At 44.8% G+C, this 19,661-nt stretch overlaps 1 protein-coding gene across 1 annotated transcript in view; it reads right to left on the reverse strand.

Annotated features, from left to right (window-relative positions):
- Nucleotides 1–19,661, reverse strand: part of SPTY2D1 (SPT2 chromatin protein domain containing 1) — a 239,443-nt gene that overhangs the window by 52,444 nt on the left and 167,338 nt on the right. The gene's annotated exons all lie outside the window — the stretch shown is intronic.

The raw sequence follows: 19,661 nt of genomic DNA on the forward strand, positions 1-19,661 counted from the left end.
GAGCCTCACATCTGTAAACTGCATTACATTTCTATCAGTGTAAGCTTTGGTAGCAAAGTAAAACACTCAGAAGCAATCTAGAAAAACTTCTATACAAATTCTAAACTGGACACAGTTTAAGTCACACTAACTCAGTAAAGCTTCCTTTCCTTCGAGAGAAAACAGCAATCTGGGGTTCCTCGATACGTGGCAAGGCACATTACGCTAATTCACTTTTTTTGGTTCTACCATCATCCCAGCTGCAGCAGCTTCGGTCAGTTAAAAAATACAGGTCAGCCACATCGGTGAGGTAAAGAAAAGAGATCCAGTATCCTTTTTGTGGAAGCTGTTTAGCCAAGAGACCAATACTTAAAATCCTCGCTTTGATGCATAAATGGTTGTAGGATCATGCCCCTCAATAGTGGCAACAGAAGCTGGAACACAATACCACACCAAGGACGAAGCATGAATGGCCAGGTGTGAGACATTCAAATGAGATTTGTGATCCATATTTCCCTTTCCATTAATCAACAACAATCTCATCCGCAGCAACGTTTTGTTATATAGTTGAGAATTACAAGATGGCAAGTCCATAAATCTTCATGCGAGACACCTGTTTAAATCAAACTCAGAAGAATGTTTATACAAGAAAGACAACGTAGATCCCGAAATGAAGGACAGGCAGAAAAAATACAAGTAGCAGGAAGTATTTGTAGGGCAAGAGTGACAAAGAAGGAAGCACAGGTGGCTCACTCTTCCAAATCGAATACTGCTACACCTTTTTAAACAGCAATTTCTGGCTTAACCCTGTAAGGACAGTAGTGCTGTTAAGCAGCTTGAAAAGAAGCACAATGAAAGTGTTTGACCATCATTAATTCTATGTACTACTACTTTGGAACCATCACTTTGATTTGCCACTATTTCAAACTCGTACCACTGACCTCCTCACTAAGACAATCATCACTCGGTCCTGAAAGTAACCCTAATCCTAAATCTAGCAGAAAAAATAAAATAACATAAAAAAGAGTAAATCCAAGCAAACATTAAATATTTAGCTTTAACTAAAATCATGTAGGTTTGCAACACAACCACACTGAATGCCACTCTGCGTTTTCATTGATAACCTGATATTACTCCACCTAACCTGAGCCACCACATCGCGAGGGACCACGGGATCATCCCCCTCCATGGACTCCAAAGTCAGAGAAAGTATCATAAAATCCAAGCATCGCCCTCAGGGACTATGGGATGCAGGCTACATCGGGATCCACAAACACATGCCCCATGTCTGGTCCCCCCACCATTTTGTAATCGCTAACACCCAACTACATAATACAACTTCTCTCCAACAGGAGAAATGGACAACATGGTGGGCGGGTGCTTCTGCCTGCCCTTCCAAACAAAAACAAAATTCCTGCCAGGGCACACTGGCACTTTATATGACATCCTACACACATGCAATTGTGTTCTTAGTCACGATATACTGCTGCACACCACGCTGAAGGTGTGGGTAGGCCAAGATACTGGAACTCTGTCTATTTTATGGTTACCAGTAGACTTGAAACTGTCATCGTTATTGTTCTTTCTATGTGTGATAAAGCCGACATAGAAATGCAAAAAAAAATGCAGGTCGAATTCAAAAATAGTTTAACCTAACAAATGTTAAATAATGAATACAGTCACTACATTTGGAAAATAAATGTGACTCTTAACTAATGGTGATTATTTAAATATATTAATAGTAATTAAAATAAAAAATAGGAATCCTAAATTTAATCCATGTTAGATATTTACTGAAATAAATTATGTTAATTATTAATTAATGTAGACAGCAGACAGTACTAAATGTTAAATATCTAGGTGACTGAAATTACATCAAAACATTGGGTCCTCTATTAGTTATCCAATTTAGTTAACTATTTTCTATTGAAATCATAAGCAAGTTGAAACCTAAATCTTCTGCAAGAGTTTATTCAATTATTCAAATATCAGGTTTATTTTTTGTTTGATTGTATGTTCTTTTAGGCCGTACAATGTATAAGTAAAAACAAATTAAAGAACATTAGATATTCACTTTAGAAATTAGGGAAAAATCAATTCTAACATACCATTCTTTTTCATGTTTTCTAAAATATTAAAAAGGTTCATAGTGTATACCTAGGTTTTCACTGTGCATAACATGCTAAGAGTTCTGAGACTGTTCTTATCTGTAACTTCCTAAAGCTTGAGACTAACATCACACTACAATGTTCCTCCACACCTAAGCAACATATCTGCAATTCTCTGGAGTAGCTACTTTGCAGGTACATCTGCGGATGTCTGGTAAATTCAACTGATTATATACTTGTTACTGGGTTTGACTTAAAGAAAGCGTTTTTAGCAGCATACTTAACCCTATTTTTCAAGGTGAAGGTGCACTGTATATCAAGCATCGTACAACATATCCCCCTTTTTTCTGACAGAGACAAAATTGACAAATGTTGTTCCTCATTGGCATTTCGTAGACAACTTTTAGACTTTGTGATATAGTCTTTCATTGTAGCGTGATGGGAACCTTTTCTGATGTTATTACACAGCATGAATAATTCAGTACTTTTGTAATATTTGAAGAGCACATCAGACCCAACTCCAGCCTGAGGGTGAACCTTAGGATATCTTTTGCTAATCCCTGCTTCCAAACGGTCATTTTGACTATTTAAATTCTAGTTAAATCTTTCTGGCAAAAGATTTTCCTTCTATACAGAAAAAAATTCACATTTTTAAATTCATAGGTTTCTTGTTGAGTCAAAAAAGCAGGTAGGTTTTAATTTATTCAAGAAGAATGTACCAAACATGACTATCTCTAAAAGTGCGGCATCCACAACTGGTTTAATGCTCACCTATCCCCGGTGAACTACAAAGTTCCACCCGTGTTCGGCGCAGGAGGTGGGGGAACGCGGAGCAATTAATGGCAGATCTTGTCAAGGTGTCCTGTAGCACTATTGCCCTTGGAGCATGGGTCTACCTAGGCTATGAATATTCTCGACACTGCTGAGTTGATTAAACACCTGAAGAAAGAGGTATTGATGTTAAAACAACAGGTCGAGGGCCCTGTCTGACGAGGTTGGGAAGTTGAAGCAACCGGGAAGGGCCCAGTGTCCTAAGAGTCCACCTATTGTAACTACTGGAGCTTTTACGCCCCTAATTGATATCCAAAACAGGTGTAAATATAGCAGTGATAAAAGCAGGCACGTTCAGGTGCCAAGGAGAATGGGAGTGAACTTCTTGGCCCCTAAATCCATCTCCCCAAAAAGCCAGCACAGAACACCCCTCCCCCCACCTGTAGCAAGACTGGTGCTCTGAGCATGGACCTTGGTAGACGGACGTGTCCCATGGGCAGTGCTCTGCGGTTATTCCTTTCCAATCGGAACTCAGAGCTAATATTGACAGAGGGAGAGGGCCAGAGAGCCAGATAGGGAGATCAAGCAGGGCCTTCATGACTAAAGTTCCAAAATTTAACCCGGGGCTAGAGAGGATATGGACACACCATTTAACAAATGTACATATTATGTAAGAACGATAGGCCAGTGTTATTCTTTAAGCCGTACAGACATCCTATATGCCAAAAGGTTGCATGACATCAGCAAATGAGGGTGCATTCGATTACATCAAGCTGTTTGAAACCTAGCCAGATGGTAAAAAGGCTTGTGGGGCTGGAATTGCGCAAACACCCTTCGTCTAGTTCTCAAATTCGCTTCCTAGGGACAATTTTCAGCATGCAGTCCCTGAATTTCAGTTAGGTGACTTCGAGTCCATAGTGATGACGAGTTGAGTGTCATCGGCATATGAAATGGTATCAAAGCCACATGACCTGATAACCTTAGCCAGGGAAGATATATATAGGCCGCCTCTAGTTTCTGAATTTGGCTCGATTGAGAACCGGTTTCAAAAGCCGCCGATAGATCCAGTATAGCAGAGTTCCCCTGATCTAGGGCATGCTAATTGCGTCGTTGGCCTCCACCAGGGCAGACTGTGCGGGGAGGCACAGAAACCTGACAGGGAAGGATCTCAAAGCATGGTTAGTTCACCAAAGACTCTGACTTTCCCAAGAAGTGGGAGCAATGATATTGGCCCATAGTTGGCCAAGTCAGTAGGGTTGACCTTGGGTTTTTTAAGAATAGGCTTTACCCGAGCAGCTTTCCAATTGGTTGGGCTCACGGCCAGAAGTATTGGGGGCCAGAGTCACAATAATATGGGGGTGAGGGGCAGGGGTTTATGGATCGTGTTATAGATCGTCAGGGGATCCAGATTCGATACTCTTAAGCAGGCTCATTACTTGTCCAGGGGTGACCGGGTTGAAGGGTTCAAGGGTAATGGACTGTGGTTTCGCCAACGGTTCCGATAGGGCTTGCCTTAGAAGTGATGCATTATTAGATAGGGAAAGATGGTTGTTTTTGATCTTTTGTTCAAAATAAGTTACAAGATCATCACAAAACGCCTGAGAGGCTGGAATGGTTGTATTACACATTGCTGGGGTGGTAAATTCTTATTGGATTTTGTAAAGCTCCTTGGACAAATTACTTGCCGTAACTATTCTATCCACAATGTGAATTTTTCTTGCTGCTTGAATATTTTTTATATACTTTCTAAAAGCAGATTTATAAAAGTTTTTCCTCAGCCAGTTTAGATGTTCTCTTCTTCCTACAATTAGTTTTTTCCTTCCTCAAAGATTGAGTGTACCAAGGCAAGGCAGGATTTTTCCTTCTAATTATACTGGATTTCAGGGGGGCAATGGTGTCCAGTGCCTGCACAAAAGTTTCTTCAAAATCCTTTAACGCTAAATTTATATCACCATCATCCTTCAGTGAAGGAGAGGCAAAAATGAATGAAAATGCAGAGTGTTACCTTCCTCCAAAGTCTGGTGAATTTGCGGCATTATGATTTGCGACTCTTTGTGCCTGCACATGGAAATGAAATCTAATTGTAGAATGGTTATTCCACACCTGGTCAACCAGAGGACCAACCTCTAGATTAGGAGCATTGGAGAATACTAAATCCAATATGTGTCCAGCTAGATAGGTAGGACATTCTATTTTTTGGTGGAGCACTAAGGATGCTAGATCAGCTAGTAGACAGCATGCATCGGGGTCAGAGACTTTATCCACATTGTAGTTAATGTCTCCTAGAAGCAGAAAGTTGTCTGCAGCTAAGACATGAGGTGCAAGAAATTCCTTTAGCTTGGTGCTAAAGTCTTTCTTTTCGCCCGTAGGGTGGTTTACCAAAGCCTCCCTCCAAGTTGCCTTAGAGGTGGTTTCTAATGTAAAAATAATCATCTCTAACCAGTTAGTACATCATAAGTCTAAAAAGGTTGATTTTGTGTTGGTCACATGCGTAGACTAAAATGGTCTAGGATAGAACTGAATCTAGAATGCACAGCTACTATGGATAAAGCCCTCCTAGATGCAATGCGGAATCTAGATATACCACAGTCACAGCAAGATTGAAACTCTGCCGTTTCATCCATATATGTGAATCTTTTCATGCTATAGGCCAATGCTTTTGTGGGAAGCCAAATTGGGGACCAATCCCATCTAAAACTGGGAAGTCATGGTATAGTAAGGGTTGTAGACAGGCTAAAAAGGCACTATGCCTTACCATTGAAGGTGGCAACACAAATCACATCATACAAAAGAGGAAAATGTATAAGCAGATCCAGGTAACAGCACAAATGAGTTTGGAAACCCAAAACTGGGAAGACTTATTTGAGGCAGTCAGGACCAGAGATAAGAGGTTCTGGGGGATTGTAGCCAAAGGGGGCAATAGTGGGAATCCTTATTTAGTAAGTGTATTAAACTTGGACTCCTGGTTTAAGCGACCAATAAGGTTCTCCCTTGGCACATGAGGAGGCGGCATGCTCACTGGTCCCCGTGGAGGTCAATGACTCTTCCCCCGGTTTTAAAAGAGACTCGAGTACCACTGACCAAGGTTTTTAATTTCTGACCATCTACAGGAAGATGATCACCCTACAGAAGTCACATCTTTATTCAGTGTTTGTGGACTTGAAGCTTGCCTTTGACTTGGTTCTCCGTCAAAAATTATGGGAAACATTGACGACGAACTGAATTCCCTCATGATCTGCTGAGTATTCTTGTGCGCTTGCACCAAGATACTTATGCCCAGGTTCGCTGGGGGCCTCAGAGGGAGCAGACGGAACATATTGGGGTGTATAGACCCTGGTTGATCAATTTGCTTTTTGTGACAACCGTGGGTTAATTAATCACACAAAACGAAAATGTATGACTATTAATCCCCACAGGTCGCTTAAAGGCTCCCAAGTCAAGAAAAGCAGTTTAAACTTATGTCACCATGCATCTGGCAGCTTCAAGATGTTGTGCATCTCAAAGAGGAGAGCTCGTTCACCAGCTTTAAAGATTTACAGGACCAAGGCTGAAAGTAGTGCCCTTTACGGGGCTGAACTATGGGGTATATCTAGTCTAACTCTCCATCTCTCTGGCTACGGTTGTGAAAGTGGGACCTTTCCAACGAGATACTGATGAGGGGCTAGAAATAGTTCTCTAATTGAACAAGGACTTCCTGTCATCATACTCATCCTCTACATCAGATTGTACTGTTTTAGGAAGATTCCTAAATATTTCTTGCTCTTCCGACTCCAAATAGTAGAGGATTTCTTTGCGTTATTTGACAGATATTCTTGTTGCATCTATTGCAATGATATAATTCAAAAACTCCTTTCACTGGATGGGTGGTTCCCCTTTACATTGTAGAAACATCTGGATGGGTCAAATTGCATTGTAACAGTGGAAGGAGAGGTAGTATATGATGGAAATTATTTGGCGAAAAGAGAAGAATAATTGACCAAGACAATGTGTGCAGTAAGGAAGAATACTCAAGTACAGTTACATTTTTATTTCTACAGTAGTTCAGTAGATAACTGCCACAGAGGCTAAACGCTATAAATAGACTTTGGAGCCAATACTTTTACTGCTTGGTTACCCAAAGATCTTAACTGGAAATAATTCATGTCCACAGTGTAACACAATATTCACTGTAAAGGAACAGGGTTTTCAAGATGTGCCGGTATGGAAACGAGGCTTGGGGCATCAGTGTATCCAGAGGACATCTCTTGTTGCATTTGCTTAAAATGATAGACCGCCAATAGCCTTGCCAACCCACCATCAACCTACCAGCCACAGTGGGGACAGCAGGCTATGTAAAGCAAGTCTAGAAAGGGTTTAAAAATGGGTGGGATCGGCTTCATATGTCAGGCTGCAGGGACTGGTGTGTGCGTCAGCCACCACACCTCCATTATATTCTGCCCAAATCTGACAAGACAGTAAGACAGTCCCACAAATCAAAGCACCGCTGGCTGGGGATGTGCTTAGCTCTGACGGATGTTCCATACCCAGTAGAGAAGCAGCAACTCCTTTGCTGGCTCCGAAGCGAAGCTACAGAGCCTTAGGCAAACATTCATTAGCACAGGACTCCTATCCCATCCTCCGTTGCCACAATGGGGTGGCTTCAAAAAAAGAAGAAGCAGGTATGCAGTATTTTATTCAAGAGCAATGTACCAAATGTATCTATTTCAGAAAGAGCCACTTACGCAACTAGCGTAATGGTCACTGAATGGCAAAGTTCCACTGCACCAAAAGAAAGGGACGGTGGGTGGAAAGGAAAAAAGGGAGACAAAAATAAGGTGAAGAAATACGACACTTCTCTGAATACTTCAATTTTTGCAATATATGAGGGGCAAATTTGGATGGGGCTCAGGTAGCTGTCTTTACACGGATTTAACATGATCCTGAAAGGTCATACTGCTGGAAAACGTCACCCCCAGATAGTTATAGTTGGTTACCTATTCTAATGGCTAGTGGTTGCATCTTTAGAGGCTTACAATGTTTCTTGGAGATGGCCATGGCCCGTTTTTGAGGAATTCATTTAAAGTGATTACTTTTGCCATATCCTGCAAACGTGTTCAGACCCCCATATGGATTAGTATAGGCTTTGTAATATTCCTGGTTTGAATTTTGGTGGAAAACATTCTACATGACAAACTTTCTGGGGCATCTGCAATATTCATAGAAAATACAGAGGGTGCCAAAATGTACCCTTGTCTCAACCCATTTAGGGTTAGGATCCTATTAGACAATTTCATTTTGTTATAATTCAGGTCCAAAAGGTGAAGGTCAAATATTATTCTTAACAGATTAATTGGTATTCCCCATGACCTCATTTTTCTCGGTAGGATATTTTTATCGTTTGAATAAAAAGCCATTGTAAGGTGAACAAATAGCACAAAGTGGTAAACCGTTTTGGCCTGCATATTTTTATGCTAATAATCTTAATACTAAGCCTCCGTCCACAGCGGAATAGTCTTTTCTAAAGCCAATTTAAAACTTTGGCAGTATGTGTGTGCTTGCGATCTGTTCCTCCAGATTTCTTAGGAGGTGTCTGGCAAAGATTTTTCTTGAGATATCCATCAATGCTTTTACTCAAACATTTTCTTGGAGGGATCCATATGCTCCATCTCCACGAGTGTGGTATAGTAATACTTATCATTACTGCATTCTTCAGTGGTGCTAATAAGTAAGATCAAATGCCAAGTTGTAAGATTATCATGTCTGCAAATTTTTCATCAGGACCATATTTTTGCAATTTATTTATATATATTTATAAAGCGCCCAAATCCCCCCCATCAGGGTATCTCCATGCTAAGACTGCCATATTTAACCAAGGAAGGACAATTTGAACAGCGACGTTTTCAACAGCTTTCTGAACGCCAGATAGTCCATGCATTGACGCAAGTGTATGGGAAGTTCATGCCAGTAGTGTGGGGCCAGGTGGTGGAAGGCTTTGTCACCCATGCGGGTTTTTTTGATACGCGGAACTTGGAGCAGTGCTTTAGCTCCTGAGCGAAGTGGTCTAGAAGGAACATAGCAAACGAATTTGTCGTTGAGGTAGCTGGGGCCTAGGTTGTTTAAAGACTTGTATATAATAAAGCTGATATTAAATTTGATCCTCTTCCGCACTGGTAACCAGTGAAGTTTTTGAAGAAGCGGGAACAATGCGGTTCTGGGGGAGGGGCATTGGTCACCAGGCAGGCCGCAGTGTTCTGCAATTTGCTTATGGAGCTTTCATTCGCTGAAATCAGCAGGGAGCTGCAATAATCCAGGCGACTTAGGACTAAAGCCTGAATTAAGGTTTTTCAAGTGGATAACGGCAGGAAAGGGACAACACTTCTGAGTAGACTAAGGCTGTGGAAACAGACTCCAGCGGTGGAGGTGGTATGCTCCCCCGATGTGAGTTTGTGGTCTAATCGCACTCCAAGGTTTATCACCTGTTTTGGACTTGGGGATGGACCTAGTTCCTCTGGCCACCAGCTAGGGGACCACTTCACCGTTGCTTCAACGAACAGCATAATATCGGACTTTGCTGCATTGAGCTGAAGAAAGTTTTCTTTCATCCAATCTGCGATGACCTTCATACCCTCTGGAAAGGTGGTCTGAATATTGGAGTTGGTTTTGTCAAAGGAGAGTAGAAGTTGGCTGTCATCAGCGTAAGATATAGGAATAAATCCCAAGTTCCTCAATAGTCTCGCCAATGGAGTAATATAAATGTTAAACAAGGTAGGGCTCAAACATGAGCCCTGTGGTACTCCCTTGGTAACCCTGGTGGTCTGTGAGCGAAAGGGACCCAGGTTAATGGTCTGAGTTCTGTCAGACAGAAAGTTAGCCATCCACTTCAGGGCATTCCCTTTGAGGCCTATATCTCCCAGTATCCTAAGTAGAGTCTGGCGGGAGATGGTGTTGAATGCTGCGGACAGGTCAAGGAGCACCAAGAGTACCTCTTGATCTTTGTCCAACAGCATCCTGATGTTGTCTGTAACTGCCACCAACGCAGACTCTGTACTGTGTCTGGGTCGGAATCCAGATTGAGAGGAATCCAAGCAGTTCGAGGATTCAACGAAATCGGACAAGTGCTTGTTAATGTGTTTTTCCCAGGAGTTTGCTATATAAGGGAAGTTGCGAAATGGGGCGGTAGTTGGTTACATCTTCCGAGGAAATTTTAGGATTTTTCCAAATTGGGTGAATCTGAGTGGCTTTCCATTCCAGTGGGAGAATGCCTTCCTTCATGGAGCAATTTAGGATAGAGCAGATGGAGCCGGCTAGTTTTTGCATGAATGAGATCCAAAGGGGACCCTGATTTGACAATTTTTAATAGAGCTTTAGGCTCCTCAGTTGTTAGTATCGGGAAATTCTCCAAAGTATGGAAAATGGGAATAGCTAATGGGAGGTCATACTTAGGGCCAGTGTGAGAGTCCTTAGCCGAGGTGATTTTATTATAGATCATATCAATTTTCTGGGTTAGATGACTAGCTAAGTTGTCGCACAATGTTTGAGATGGGGCAGCTTCAATGTCGCAGGCCTTGGGGTTGGTGAATGTTTTTAAAATCTGGTAGAGAGATTTCGGCGTACTCCCTGCTTGTTCAAGTAGGGATTCGATGTGCGTTTTGAGAGCGTTTTTCAGGTTTTTGTGGTACTGTGTCAGCGCATACTTTAAACTAGTGTGACGTGAGCGGCGCCACTGATGTTCAAGTTTTTTTACACTGACATTTTTGGAGGCGAAGGGTGGCAGAATACCACGGCGTCTGGTGGCGTTTAATGGTTGTGGGGCACTGTTTATGGGGAACTAAGCGGTCCATAGCGGATAGCAAGCTGGTATTAAAGGAGACTAGGCACTCCTCTACATTAACGGTTTCAGAGATTTGTGGAGGAATAAAAGCAGTTTGAAAATGTGAGGGCGTGTGTTTATGCCATGGTCTGTAACTTTTCTTTTTAGAGTAGTGTTTTTGTACAGTCTGTGCCTTTGGACCTTTAATACAGAACTCGATCATGGAATGATCTGACCATGTCAAGTGGTACGTTGCCCCGTAAGAAATGTTGGGGGGAGTTAGTAAGAATTATATCCAACGTGTGTCCTGCCTGATTTATTTTAGTTAGGTTGAGTGTGGACAGGTCCGTCAGAAGGGTGGCCGCATCTAGGTTATCAGAGTTTTCACTATGCACGTTAAAATAACCGAGAAGTAAGAAATTCCTGGCTGCAAATTTGATCTAAGATGGAAATGTTAATAGGGTCCCTGTAAACGATGGCTATACCTCCTCCCACCCTGTGCAGTCTATCTAGTTTTTGTGTGTGATAACCATCTGTAAGTGCCACTGCAATTGCGGGGTTAGAGTCCAGGTTTCTGTCAGGAACCCTATATAAGGGTGTGTGGAGGAGAGAAGGTCCCATATTTTAACTGCTTGGTTTGGCAAAGACCTAACATTAGCCAAAAAGCAGTTCCAGCCTTCGCTGCTGTGAGTTATTGGAGAGCACTTCCTGTCGATGGCACAGTGAGGTGTTTTAATTCCCTGCTCAGTAGCGACCGAGTCACTCTGTGGCTGTACTGATTGTATACTTTGGAATTTACAGAATTTACATGAGAACGGACCTACTATTTCTGTGGGTATAGCGCATACCTTGTATGCTAACCGTTTAGTGGAATAGTCGGTTTTGATCTTTGTCAACTCCTGACTGGTGTAGGTGTGAGAAGCATTCGTCCAGTTTGTTGGATTTGGGGCATAACCGGCAGGGTTCCTGCTCCTGGCGACATCCAGGTGCAGACGGGCTTGCCTTAGGCGCGCCAGCGGCACGCTCGCAGCGCGTCCTTCCAGGCATCGGTTTAAGTAGAGAGGTAATGCAGCATAAGCATGCAAAGTGTAAACAGAACTTATGTTTTCTAATTCTTTTTTGTGATGCTCATAGAATGCGATTCCTTTCTCTTATCTCTTCATTTGCTTGTTTTTTCACTTATTATCAGGGATCGTGAGAAGTTTCTTATTTCATCATTGTACTTTAAGATTTAATTTATAAATGCTGGCAATATATGTATTCCAATCATGTTCAGCCAGTAGTGATGCAATTATTCTTTTTGTTATGCCTATACCATTTACAATAAGATTCTAAAATTGCTTTGGCTTCTTTTGTTTTAATGCCAGTATAATGTCTGTCTATAATTTTTCTTTCCCCTGCTATTCAATGCATATATTCGTTTTATAGATCAGACGTCTATAGTCTTTTAACAGTATGGCTCTCAAAGATTCCAGAGTTTAATACTTTTTTCCCTTTTAATACTATTCTATCTTTCGGTAAAGCATTTTGCAATGATAATGAAAGCACAGAGAGAAAAGAGCTTAATAGGAGCATACCTTATTTGAACAATGTTGGTAGGGCACTTGGTTGACTGCTACATGAGCCTTACTCCAGGCATTCATGCAGTAATGCTTTGTGAAGGTATGGGTGTCCGCCCATGTCGCTTCCCTCCAGATGTCAGGCAGAGACACTTTTTCGAACAGGGCTGAGGATGCTGCCACCATTCGAGTTGAATAAGCCTTCACCTTGGCAGCTAGCGGATTGTCCGGCCTTCTGATGACAGAAGACTATAGTTGAGGAGAACCAGCAAGCAATACTAGCCCGCGTTAAGGCTTGACCTTTTCTGGGGACAGACAAGGAAATGAGCAACTAAGTAGGTTTACAAAAAGTATTGTCCTTTGCAAGAGGAATTTTAAGCAACGCCTAATGTCCAGCAACTGTAAAGTTCTCTCTGCAGGCAAAGAAGGATTGGGGAAAAATGAAGGCAGAATAACTGGTTCATTGAGAAGAAATGCTGAAGGCACCTTGGGAATGAAAGAAGGATTGATCCGTAGAACTACTCTGTCCTCAAGGAACTATAGGTAAGGTTCTGTTGTGGTGAAAGCATGAATTTCACTAATATGTCTAGCAGATGTAATGGCTAATTGAAAAGCCACCTTCCATGAAAAGAATTTTAATTCGCATTTGTGGATAGGCTTGTATGAAGACCTCGTGAGCTACGATAATGCAGTGTTCAGCTGCCAGAGTACTGGAGGAGGCTTAACTGGCGGATAAGCTCTAAAAAGGACCTTCATAAGCCCCTTCACGAGTCTGTTAGACCAAAGAGATAAATGACCAGAGTGCCGTCTGTATTTGGAGATTGATGCCAGGTGTTCCCTAAATGGATGAATGGATAAGGCCTGACTTGGCGAGATGCAGAAGATAAGGGTAGAATCTCTTCCGTGTCAAGGAGAAACAATGGCAAGACTGTGAAACACACGCTGAACAGAATCGCTTCAGTTTTCCAGAGTAGCACTTGCGTGTATAAGGAGCTCGAGCTTTCTGAAGTATTGACCTACATTCGTCAGAAATTGTTAGAGCTCCGAATTCAGCGTGGTGAGGAGTCAGGCCGACAAATGGAGAATGTGAATTTGCAGATGAACCACTTGGCCATGGTTCATAGAAAGAAGATTCTCCGTCGGTCGAAACTGAATGGAAGAGTACTGTGATAGGAGATGCAGCTCAGTGTACCAGTACTGTCTATCTCATACCGGGCCTTGAGGATAAGACAGCACGGCTCTCCTTTCAGCTCCTGTGGAACTCTTAGGACAAAAGGAAATGGAGGGAATGCGTAAGCAAACATTCCTTCCCATGAGAAGTGGAAGGTGTTTACCTAAGAGGCTGTCTGAGGGAATTTGCTGGCGAAGAGTTTGGAATTTTTGTTGAGGGATGTAGCGAATAGATCTAGGGTTAGAAATCCCCAAGACTGAAAAACCGTCCCACTCGTGACACTGCTTTGTGTCCCTGCTGAGGATGTCGACCCACTCGTTTTGGACTCCAGGTATATATATTCCACCCTTAGTGATTTTCCGTTGACTATTAGCCACTCCCACATTTGTTGTGCTTGGGTCGAGAGGGCCCGAGATCTCATCCCACCCTGTTTCTGCATATAAAACATGGTGGTTGTGTTGTCCGTTCTGACTAGAACTGATGATCCCTGGATCCTTGTAAGGAATGCCTGGAGACCAAGAAAAGACAGCCTTTATTTCTAGTAGATTTATGTGAGACAATGTTTCTTGTGTAAACCACTTGTCGTGGATTTGTAAATCCTGTGGGTGGACTCCTCGTCCTTCCAAGTAAGAGTCCGATGTCAGCACCACCTTTGGTTTTGCAAGGAGGAAGGAGAGACCCAGAGAGAAGTTGTCTTTGACCATCGACTAAGACATTGTTTGGTCGTTTCTGAAATATGGAAATTATGTTGTCGATAGCGCTTCAGGTTTGGGACCACTGTGCATCGAGCTGCTCCTGAAGAAGCCTCAAGCGTAGGGGGCAATTGGGTATTAACAGAATGCAGGATTACATCATCCCTAGTATGGATTTGTATGTCCTCACGGAAATGCGCCATTTCGAAGATAGTGACTGTGTTTTCTGCAGGCGTGAAATCCTAGCCAGGGTTGCTCCTAGAAACGCTAGCGACCAGGAAGAAATAAGAGATAAATTTTCCCTGTGAGCTTGAGACGTAGGGATTGAAAAAGATGTAGACAGGTTTCAATGGATATTTTAGCCGCCTGGAAGTAAGGAGCTTTGACAAACCAATCGTCAGGTAGGGGAATACCTGGTGATCGGACTGGCACCACGCACTTGGTGAAGACCCTGGGTGCTAAATTCAGCTCGAAGGGAAGCACCTTGAATTGATAATGGGACTCTGCCCCCTCGAACCTGAGAAACTTTCAGTGCGTGAGGTGTATGGGAATGTGAAAGTTTGAATGCAGAAGATGGAGAGAGAACAGATAATCTACAACCATGAGTAGCATAATCTCAGAGATAGCATCCTAAAGGGTTGACATTTGATGAACTTGTTCAGTAACCTGAGGTCCATTATTTGCCTTCACTTTACTATCTTTTTCTTCATCAGAAAGAAGTGGGAGTAGAAACCTAGATTGGGTGGCACCTCATTGTTCTTTTGGAAAAGAGTAATCAGATTTCTTTTTTGAAAACTGGAAGATTACTATGCAATGTCTTCCGTGGAGGAACATTTGGAGGCTTTTTAACATATTCTAGGGTGTGACCATGCTGGAATATGTCTAGCACCCATTACTCGGAAGACAATGAGCTTCCATTGATTGAAGAATTTGGACAAGGCGGGACCGAACTGACGTGGGACTGCAGTGACAGGGGCCTGTGATTCCTCATTGTCTCCTGTTGGTATCCGGAGACCTTTCTCCTGCTACTGGAACTCAACGTCCCAATGCTCTAGAATAAGAGGGCTGTGTGTTTGGTTGGTAAGCCTGCGCCGAATATTGCAATTGAAACCCCTGCAGGGAATAGGTTTGAAAGCGATGCTGCAATTGCAGTTGAGAGGGATACTGTCCTCTTCCTCTGCCCGTAAAGGACGAAAAAACTTCCTCTGCTGTAAGCTCCCCAGCGAGTCAGCCGTGTCAATATCCGATTTGATTGACTGTAGTGTTTCATCAACGTGCTTACAGAAAAGGTATTCACCATAGAACATCTTATCTAGCACCTTGGCTTGTACTTCTGGGCGGGTTGTGGTTGCCTTGAGCCAACCCTGGCGCCTCAACACTGCCGCTCAAGCTATCTACCTGAAGGCGGTGGATGAAACGTCCATGGCTATGTCGATAATCTCGGAAGAGGGCTTCTCCCCCTTTTTTTTGTTTTCAAAAACCTTTATTAACAAGATTGCATAGACAAGTTACATTTTTGCACCGAGACAAAGCACCACATACATGAGCACAATGGAAAATAACGAGGTAGACCAATAGCACTGAACATCAGATAGCGATAACATGGCAGTGAACCGTGATTGATAGGAGGCACACAGGCTACGGGAGAGGGCCCAACTGAGGAGCAGAGACGGAGGGAGGCCGTGGACTAACCTACACCGGCAGCCGCCGCGGGCGGAGTGCCGGTGGGGAGTGCGGGAGAGGTAGCCGGGCTTTGGAAGGTGCGAGCCAGGAGGTAGGCAACTAAGTGTCCCCAAATATCGAGTGGGTGAGATCTAGCTGGCATGAGGTCCCAGAATTCAGACAATAGGGTCTGGCAGCGCGAGCAATGAGCGAACTTAGGTGCAGGTTTGCGACCCCAGCATATGGAGACCCTAGGCCGCACGAGGACAAGCAGCATGGCAATCAGGCAGCGAGAAGTGTCAGGGCAAAATTTAACAAAGCCTAGGAGGCAGAGCGGGGGTCAGGCTTAACCGGCGAGGAGGCAATCTCTGAAATGGCAGTACAGACCTCACACCAGAGAGTGGTGACCTTAGGGCATAACCAGGTAAGATGAGAGAAGTCTGCCGCAGGAGCAGAACAGCGCAGGCATCTGTCATTGGGGATTAGACTCAGCTTGTGCAGCTGAACGGGAGTGCGGTAAAGCCTATGCAAGTATTTAAAAGCACAAGAGATATTTGGGGACAGTCGATTAGTCTGGTTACAGCAATACAGCCAGTCAGCTTGGGATAAGTCAACGCAGAGATCCTCGCCATACGAGAGCGGTCCTTGGAAGTAGGGGTGGCCGCCAGCGTGAGGGCGTAAATTTTAGTTACGAACTTACGAGAGGGGGGACAAATACAAAAGGTCTAGAGCGGCCATCAAGGGAGGGGCCAGGGGGAACTCAGTGTGTAGCTACCTGCAAATTGCCCACAACTGGTAAAAAAAGCAGGGTGTCCATGGGACCGGAGTTGTCAGCAAGAGAATAGAATGTGTTCCCGGGGTAGAGATCCGCTACTGTATTCAACCCCAGACGTGTGGCGTGTTTAGCCATACGGAGGGCTGAAGAGGAGGGAAAGCCGGGTGCCGAACAGTTGGCATCATGTTGGCAGAATGCTTGGGGACACCAGGAAAAAGGGCGAAGGCCATCCCAAGCCCAGCGTAGGGTCTCGACCGTGTCAATTTCAGTGCGTGGAAGTTTGGCCGGGGCGAACAGGGCTGTGGTAAGCGGCCATAGGGCAGCGAGATCTGCCTCAACCGCCACATGTGGTTGGAAAGGAGTGGGGTAAAGCCAAAAATGCAGAAAGCTTGCCTGGGCGCACATTGCATAGAGTTTGAAGTTAGGGGCGCCGAGGCCTCCACACGACATCGGAAGAGTTAGAATGTCATACGCAATCCTGGGCTACTTGCCTGCCCAGATGAGAGATGATCAGCGAGCGGACCCTGCAGAAAGAGGGGGCGGTGAGGGGCACTGGTATGTTCAAGAATAAATATAAAAATTTCGTGAGGACTACCATTTTGACAATCGCTGTACGACTGGCTAGCGACAGTGGCTGTCGGCTCTATAAGGGAATCTTGGACTCGAGCCAGTCCACCACACAACCAAAGTTCACCACACAACCAAAGTTAGCCCTCCAGAGTTCGTCCATGTACCTACTCAGCCAGATGGCCAGATGCCTAAATAGCAAGTGGGACCCGTCGCCCACACGAAGGGGTAGTCCGGTGTAAAGGGCATGGTGGCATCAGTTAGATATTAATTTTACATGGCAGCTAGATGCGGCACCAGAAGCGGGGCGAAGGCCTTGTAAAAAGAGACAGGCAAGCCATCAAGGCCAGGGGCCTTGTCACTCGGCATACTATTTATGACGGCAAGTATTTACTCTTTGGAAAAAGACACGTCGTGGAATTACCGGTGGTAGTTTTCAAGCCACAGAAGCTCGAGAGTGTCGAAATACTGGACGAGGACCTCATGTTGGGGGGGGGGGGGGGGAGGCGTAGTAAGATCCCTTAGTGTATAAATTGCTTGTAAAAATCCATGAATCGCGCCTTGATTTCTTCAGGGGAGGTGGTTCGATCTGGGCCACCATCCTGGAGTGCAGTAATACAAGATGCAGCACGTGGCGGGCGGAGAAGAGTAGCCAAGGTTTTACCGGGCCGATCGCCCTCGCCATAGCTGCGCGCTCTGTCATCCCTGTCAAGAAACAAGAGCTCTCTGCTGGTCTCCTCGGCAAATTGAGTGTGTTTCTCGCGGAGACGAGCAGGTATATCGGGCCCAGGGTCAAGGGCATGAGAGGTGTCTAGAGCTTTAATTTCCAATTCAAGTTTGTCGAGAGTGCTGCGTATGGAGCGTAGGACCCTGGATTGTTTAGAGATACATTCGCCGCAAATAACTACCTTAAATCTCTCCCAAAGGGTGGAGGGAGAGTCCACAGAACCCTCATTAAGCTCAAAATAGTGATCGCGGTCTGAATCTCGTTACAGAAAACAGTATCTCGCAGCACGTTAGAGGGAAGCCGCCAGGAGAAGGCGTGCCAAGGGGATTGCGGTATCCGGAGCCCAAGCTGAACAGGTGCATGATCTGAGAGAGTGCCCGCCACGTGATCAACAGAGGTGAGCCAGGAGAATGTATCTGGGGAGGTAATCCAAAGATCCAGACGGGACCAACAACCTCGGGTGCCAGTGACGCAAGTGCCCTCGCGGGCGTCAGGGCGCGTGTGTCACCAAGCGTCATACAGGGAATTGTCAGCAATAATGGAGCTTAGGAGTGCCGCAGCGCGCGGGTGGGAGGCATGGGGACCAGAGCGATCCAAATCCGTGGACAGTGTAACATTAAAATCCACCTCACCACCCCCAGAGGAGTGCAGCGGGGCCAAGCGATGAGATACGATGCCACACCTGCGCAAAGAAGTCTGGGTCATCGTTGTTTGGGCAATAAATAGCGGCGATCATCAAAGGTTGGGCCTGGAGGAAACCGTAGAGAATAACAAAGCGCTCATCGGGGTCAGTGATTGCCTGGGAGGTTTGCAAAGGTAGTCCCCTGCATATAAGCATAGAAACTCCCCGAGAATAGTTGGAATAGAACGAGGAATGCAGTTCTCCCCAGTGCCGTGAGTGGAGCCTGGCAGCAAGTGTGAGTGTACTAGGGCCTTACGATGGTCATTGAGACCACGGACGTTCCATGTCCAGACTATAGTGTCAGTCTTGGAGATACATTGTGGGAAGTAATTGTGAGGGTTGTGGTGAGTATAGCCAGGACCCTTGTACGGGTGTGTGTTCTAGTGCAATTCAACTGAGGGGAAGATGAGCCGTGCATCAATCTGGGAGATGCAAAACAACCATCAGAAGCATGCCGTGATGGGCAGTTAGGCTGTGGGTGGGAATCGCAGAAACCGAACCCAGGTAGGAATAAGCCAATAGGTGTCGTGCCCGGGAGCAGGGCTGTGGGAGTGTGTGCAGAGCAAGTTAACATGGCATGGTGGAACAAACAAGGGACGGCATCATGAGGCAAGCAATAGAGCAAAGAAAAACCCAATAACAAAATGAAATATGCTTCAGAAGGAGGCCACAGATCCCCAACATCTCCCCGCCCACACCAACCCCCCAAACAGGTTGAGAAACCACCCACGACCACCCCAGGAACCCCAACTTGGAGAGGGAGAGAATGTGTCCGAAGTGGGAGTCATCCCGTGGAGGCATGGCGGCGCTCGGCGTACACCCCTGCCAACGTGGCAGGGTGGCCAAGCCAACAGAAATAGCAGACAACAGTACATTCAAAGTCTTACAAATGAGCAGTGGTGGCTAGCCCCTGAGCATTATAGTGAAAGGGTAAGGCATCTTGGGGCAATGAGGTGTGAAGACATTCAGGGAAAACTGGGAAACAAGAAAGCAAGTGGGTGACAGCATTTCAACAGTACCACTATAGAGGATCGAGGCAGTCATTGTCACTCAGGTCGCCGGGCGCAGATTCTTGAGAGTTTGCAGGGGTGGAGTGGTGGGAGCGATCAAGCTTCTTGGCGAAGACGAGGGCAGCCTTAGGATCTGGGAATATGAGAGTTTTGGATCCTTGCCTGACAC

Source organism: Triturus cristatus, chromosome 3_2 (assembly GCF_964204655.1).
Source record: "Triturus cristatus chromosome 3_2, aTriCri1.1, whole genome shotgun sequence".
NCBI classification, from domain to species: domain Eukaryota; kingdom Metazoa; phylum Chordata; class Amphibia; order Caudata; family Salamandridae; genus Triturus; species Triturus cristatus.